The sequence below is a fragment of the Rissa tridactyla genome, chromosome 4 (assembly GCF_028500815.1).
Source record: "Rissa tridactyla isolate bRisTri1 chromosome 4, bRisTri1.patW.cur.20221130, whole genome shotgun sequence".
NCBI lineage: Eukaryota > Metazoa > Chordata > Aves > Charadriiformes > Laridae > Rissa > Rissa tridactyla.
Window position 1 is genome coordinate 3,705,581 of NC_071469.1, and position 7,078 is coordinate 3,712,658.

The following is a 7,078-nucleotide window of genomic DNA, read 5'->3' on the forward strand; positions in this document are numbered from 1 at the left end:
TTTTTTTTCTAGCTGGCATAAATAGACGAATTCAGGGTAAGATGATACATGCAGTAGTTTATATTTTACCAGAAAAGGTAATAGTGCTCGGTGTGCCTGGGAAGAATAATTGATCTTGAAGTCAAGTATAAAGCTACTAACGCTGATTAGGCTGGGCTGCGCGTGGGCCGGTGTCCGGGGCTGTTTGACACCTACATTTGACTAATAGCAGCATTAATAATAATGTTAGAAGTGGTAAAAATGTAAATAAGCACATAATTATCTAGTACCACATAGGTTAAATGAACGTACATTGCTGAAGAAAGTTAGTAAGCAGGTGAGCTAGGGCATGGACCATCGCGCTTGAGGAGAAGGTGGCCAGCAGACCTGGGAAACGTCGCCTGAGGACAGAACTACTCTCTCCTGCTGTTCCTCAGCATGGCAGCAAGGGAACAGCAGCTGATTTTGCATATAAAAGAGCTTACCTTTGTTTTAATAGGAGAGGGTAACTTGGCTGCTCTTGGTCTCTGCTATGAAAGCGGGATCTGTAGTAATGGTTGTGGAGAGGACGAACCTACCCGTGAGACAAGGAGGTGCTCCTCGGCTCTGGATCCAGCAGTGCGCAGTCCCTTTCTTCCAAAGCTTCAGCGAATGTCGATTCCTGCCCGAGATTCAACGAAACACCTAACGTGATTTTAAGAATGTCTTTGTACTTCCTCTGACCTGCCCTAAAGCTTAGTTTGTTGTACGCGCCGCTTGCAGAGAAAGCGTGTGCCAGGCACGTGCACTGCTGGCTTTACTCCAGAAAACCCAGACCTTCAATTTAAGATCTTTTACATTAAATGCTAGACAGCGGACCTTCCTTAAAACAATCAACGTGACATCACTTCCACTGTTACAGCAACTACTTGTCATAGATGACTGTAGCTCTAAATACGATCCAAAACGTTCTCTAACAGGGACACCAACTACAAGGTTGGCCAAAAGCGTGTATGAAAAAACAAAACTATTTGGACAGTTGCGGGTAGAATTGGTTCGCCTGACTCTTCTCTCACAGTGATATTGTCCAGCAATGGTTTACCCATCCTAAAATAGGGACATGGTGCTGTTAGGGCGCTACCCAGGGGTTTGTATTGCGCCCTGCTGGCTGCCAGCATTGAAATCACACTCGTATCCTGGGTTTATGTTGCCGAGGAAGGACACTGCAGCACAGCCACGGCCCGGAGCGCGCAGAAAGGATGGTTTCTGCGAAAAGATTGCAGAAAGGGCAAACGAAGCTCAAACGTTAAACCATTCCCACCATCGCTCTCCTCTACCGAAAGTCGGAGATGTGAAATAGGAACTCCAGCTACTGCAAGAGGACACCGGCACGCGGAGCGGGGCACAGAGGACTGTGCTTGTCAACTGGAGATCTTCAGATCACAGTGGGACAACCAGGAGGACGACAACTGGCAAAAGAAATGCAACCCAAACAGCTGTGACCGCATCTGCGCTTACCAGCAGTATTTCTGCCCTGTGTGAGCAGATGCAACTGAGCATCTGGAGAAGCCCAACTAGTTGCAGAAGAAAACAAGTCAAACAAGTAAATTTATGTACTTTAAGTGCCCAGCCACAGCAGCAGTGCCAGGAGCTGAGATGGTCCCTCCCTGATAGCCAAGGAGGGCCAGGGCTCGCAGGTTCAGCACGTGCCCCCACGCTGGGGAAAGGGAGGAGGCACCAAATCCCAGGGTGGAGCCCTGCACACCCTCACTGGCAAAAATGTCACGTCAGGGGACATCAGGCACGCGGGACCAGGCAGCACCGAGAATGAAAGGAAAAGCCTCAGTGTGAGAAGTTTGCTCTAAGGCAAATGAAATTGCTTTTGATGTAGTTTAGGCCTTACCTTACGCTCTGGCACCCAGGCGATGTCTTATGCACAGTCCAAGAACTATTTTGCTTTCCAAGTTTGACGCGCTGGAGGCTGTTAACACGAGAAACCATTCTGCGAGTGCAGGCAACGCTCTGCCCGTACTCTCGGCCGGCAAAGGACGCATTGCCAGAGGCCATGGAACACAGCCCCGCTCTGCGTAGCACAGTAGCTCCGATGCCACCGAACAAGCCAGGGGCTGTGGAGTAATTTGTTCATGCAGTAATTTATGCTGAACTTACACACGAATCAGTTACTCCATAGGGCTATAAAATTACCACGGACTCCTTTTAGGTTAGTGTCATCCCCTGAGCATAAAGATTTTGAGCATTAATGCACCGAAGAATGTAATTTTTAAAGCTTTTCCATGCAGAGGAATGATGGGCACAGGGTGGATGCTGGCATCGCGCCTACTCCTGCCTCAGCGCCTCCAGCACGAGCTCCTGCATTTGCCTGCTTCCTGGCCTGCTCTCCAGTCACGGATCTACTGAAACAAAAGATTTCCTTATCCAGTTAAAAAGTTCTAATAATTCTTCAGTGACAGCTTTACTAGGCTCAAAACCGTGAGGAAAATGGCTATTAATAAAAACTATAAAGCTCTTTACCTGACATTTTCACAACTAGTCTGAGCCTCATTGCCAAAACGGACAAGAAAGCAAATTGCATGATTTCTCTAAAGTTTTTGTAGGCATAGGCTTACACGCTTTTGAAAAGAAAATCAACTGAATCCTGTTCTTAGTGATGCCCCAGCTCCTGACTTGGCCTTTGCCTGAAGTTTATTCTTCCCTTAGGACTCTCTCTCTTGCCGTGGAGCTTGCCGTCTAGGTAACTCATTAACCTTGTTCAGCTTCTAATTTTCAGTATCTCTGTGTTTTGGCAGTACGCTGCACGGCCTCAAACGTCTAGAACGCAAAAATCTGGAATTTGACACCAAAAAAACTGACCTGGGAAGTTGCGTGAGCCCAGCTCTGAGGATCATCTTCGCTTTTACGGTGGGAATCCTGCTAGAAGCTTATGCTCAGCCAGAACCGGTGTAGCCACCCCCTGGGCTCTCAGCTGAGCTCGGAGGAGGACAAGGACGCCAGAAATGTCCTTTTGGCTCTTCGGTTGCGATTTGGCCATCCTCCTTCCCCTGCAGAAAGAGAGGAGGTGAAGGCATCGAACCGCACAGCTGCGGGATTTTCTGCTCTTCGGAGCCTTTATGGAGCAGATGGGCACCGCGCCTCGTCTGAAGGCTAACGCGGCGGGATCTTTAACTCTGAAGTGCCGCCGTCTCGTTCTCTTCAGGTGAGCGCATGGACGGATGGCTGCCGTGCAAACAGCCAGCTCGAATGCAAAAGGTGACCATCAACTCCTGGTCCCGGTGGGCACAGCCCCCGCTTCTCATTTTCAGTGGGCTTAGATAATGGAAACAGCTGAAACAGCTAAATTTTTTTTGGCTAATTAAATAACAGTAATTAATTAAATTAATTTTGGCCAATTTAGAAAATGGCCATTAAACTCTGATTTTTGCAGCGAGCTGTACTAGAGCACCAGGCACCTCTTCTCCAGGTTCCCTTGCCGCAGTCGAAGATGCATCTTCCCTTTTCTGTCCGAGCTCCCCAGATTCTGGGACAAATGTGTCAAGGAAAGCTATTTTGATCAATCCAAATTCCCTTTTTGGAAGCCATCCAAGGCAGTACTCTGTACACTTAGCGTTGCACTGTCAAGATCGATTTTTCTTCTTTTCCTCTTTCCATGGACTAATATATCAATTTCCCTTTCGCCAACTAACTTTACAGCAGCGCCCGTAAATCACGGTAGAAGCAGCGCGCTCGACGTGAGGAGAATTTGAGGAAGCTTCTTCAAATTTAGCAAAAAAATTAAGCGCCACATCGTTAGCACCCTGTTGATACTTTGATATGGACAAGCACGCAATAACGTGCCTACATTATCGCAGCCCGAATCTTGAAGGCTCCACGTCCCGGTATAACGTAGCAAGCCTGCAGGGAGGTGAATACTAACTACAGGAGATGGCAGCAGCTCTTGAACTTCATACTACAAGGATTCGACTCGCTGGTTGTGTATTAAACATCCGTGGGCTGCACTTTGAAAGCTCCTGTTATAGGCTGAAGTCTCTCAGAAAATCAGAGGTGGCTGCAGTTCTGCATTTGCAAAAGCACTCATCTGAAAGTGGGTGCTTCAGATAAATATCCTTGGTAACTAGCATTTGCTCTACTTGATTGAAAAGGGACTTAAAAATGAGAATATGCTGAGATGATTGTGACAGTCGACCTTCCAAGTTCAGGAAAAACTGCAGAGGCCTCGCACGCTGCACACAATACGAAATTCTGCTGGTGTACCTTTTATCTAAGCCAAACCACTTCTTCAGAGGAACTTCCCTGCGCTTCACTTTGTAATTTCCCCGGCCTCCCACTCCCCTTCCTTGGTTAACAGTCAAAAACCAGTTAGCTTGATTCTCGCTATTGAAAATCTAGGCAAAATTAACAGGTTGGTAATGGCCCATCGCACACAAAAACCTTGCAAAATACTCCACGGCTTCAAGGCTTTATATAAAATAAATTGGATGCAGGCGCATTCTTCACCATCCTCTTAAGCCTGCCATCTGTGCAGACTAAAAATAAAGCAGCAGCTTAAGGAGAGGTTTGATAAAATGCATCCGAGGAATGCAATGGTAAGGCTCTGCCAGGATCTTCAGATGCCTTTAGATGCTCACCCTGTGTCGCAGAGGGGATCTTCATCACTCTCCTTGCTCAGCTGGCCTCTGCGCCACCCGCTCGGTGGGTAGGGTAATGCCAAGGTCATAAGAGAGACGCTGGCTGGTGCCGGCGTTGGCCAAGAGCTCTTCTTCCGTGAGAGCAAAGTTGCTGCCAAACTGGCATGAAAGGCTGAGCTAATTCAGGCAATTTATTCAGTGAGTGAAAAAGAAGGCAATTAGCTACCTACAATTAACATGAGAAGATGCTCAGGCGCCAAGTGGGACTAATGTACGCACGTAGGGAAATACCATGAGTTTGTATGACATGAAACTCTCCCTCCGCTCTATCGACAGCCACCAGTCGGGGATTTAAGGCAGCTGCAGTTTCTGTCCCGCCAACGTGGCCACGCAGAATGGCCAAGGGTGTCTCGTGTCTGCCAGAATTTCTCCACCTCCCACGTAACCGCTTTTCAAACCATGTCCTTCTCTCACTATTGTCACTAGCAGTTATTACAGAAATAGGCAAATGAAATATTATAAAATGCTATGAAATATTTTCATATAAACCCACTTCACTGAGCATTCTTACTACGTGCTGAATTATAATTAATTTAGAAGAATGACACTCCGAAGTGTAAAATCATCAATTGATTAGACAGCGAATAAAGTCAGTGCTGCTGCTGCCTTTTGTCAGCTGAAGCCCCAGCGCGCGTAGGAGCTACAAGGGGATGTACATTAAGCAGCGCCATGATGACTTCAAGGCCAGGAAAGCAAATGGCTCACCCAAAGTCAGCCAGCGAATCAGCAAGACGTTCATTAACAGACATTAACGGGCCTGCTGGCTGCTCGCGTTAGTTCCCCACGAGGAGGGCTGAGCCAGCCCTTCTGATGGTAAATGCAGATAGTTTGGGGCGGTGTTTTCCAGCAGCGTTTTGGATAACTTGAGCGATGACTGCCAATGAACAAGAGTGATCTTAAAACTTTAAGACTTGAGTATATCTAGTCTCAGAGTAGCAATGGTACAGTCGTAACGCTGCTACCTGAATGGGCTTGACAAGAGACTAAATCAATCTAATATAGAACATCTTGCCACGCTGCGATAGTGAGATTAGGAGTTTAAATTGGAGCTGAAACTTTCTCCATTAGGTGAGGCAATCCATTAATAAGCTTCCAAGACTTAATACCAATAATATTGCTGGAAGCGTCACCTAATTTATTCTCCCAGTAACTCAGTTCCTCCTGATCTCACTGTCCAACACAGATGGATGCAGGACTGCAGGATTTTCCCCACGATGCTGTTTATGAAGATAATGCAGCGAGTTCACGCAGGGTGACACTTCTCCTTTCCCTTGGAGCTTTTTCCTCCCTGCCAGCAGCTCATCTCTTGCCCTGCAGGGAGCTGTGGCAACCTCCCTGGGGCCCGTTTGCCTTTCAGCGGCAGCCGCAGCCCCCAGCCCCAGACCTTGTGGCCATACCCCACCTGCCTTCACCCAAAAACCATCAAAAAGCCTTAGCGCAGCAGCCACCCTTCGCATGGCACCATCCCACCTGCTCACGCTCCCCCTCATCGCCCACACCAGACCCTCAAATCTGCCTTTAGCACCATAAAGCTTTAATACACTCACCCTGCACCCCCTCTCGGGCAGGCGGCCTACCTGTACGTGCACGTTTTCTTCTCAAATCGCGTGTTTTTAAGCGATCTGCTAAAGCAACGGCTCTCACTCGCTATTTTAGGACTCGTGGCAGCGAGCTCTGAAGCTTTGGCTTTCCTGTTAATACAGTAGCATTAAGGAACAATTAGGAAAAGGGTGTTAGGTTTTTCTTTTTTGGCATTTCCAGCAGCGCGTTGTCAAGCTTCAGCTTCTCAGCAAAAATCAGGATTAGAAACTGTAAAATAAGGGCTTGCTTAGACAGCAAGGCAGGCCCCCCCCAGGCTCACAGGAGCAAAGCTTTGGGGAGCACCTGACCGAGGGAACACGAGCAAGAGCAGAACAGCTTTAAAGTGATGCCAAATGTTTCGTTGACCGTAACCGATGGCCGCATTTTCAGGAGCGCTCCGTGTCCTGCAGCCACCAGTATTCCCAAAAGGCAGGAGCAACTCTTGGCATCAAAACCACAGCTCACTGGTACTTTTAGCAAAAGTAATAGACACATAAACCAAAACAGATCCTGATGCTAAGGTGTTTAAAAAAACAAACCAAAACAAAATAACCATCTCTCCTTTAAGTTCACCCAAAGGCTTATTTTGATCTAAATATTTCCACAGGGAAATAAGAGTAAAAAAAGACAAAGCAAGTGGGGTTCTGAGGAAAAGAAGGACATGGAAGGCAGCAGGAACCTGAGCGTAGGTGCCCCTCACGACAGCGCTGAGCATCACGCAGCAGCTCGCCGTAGGAAGGATGATCCGTCGGATATAAGCACATCCCAGATAAGCTTGAGACGAGACGAACTCTTCGTAACAGCCTGACAAAGCAATTTAAAAATACAGAAATATT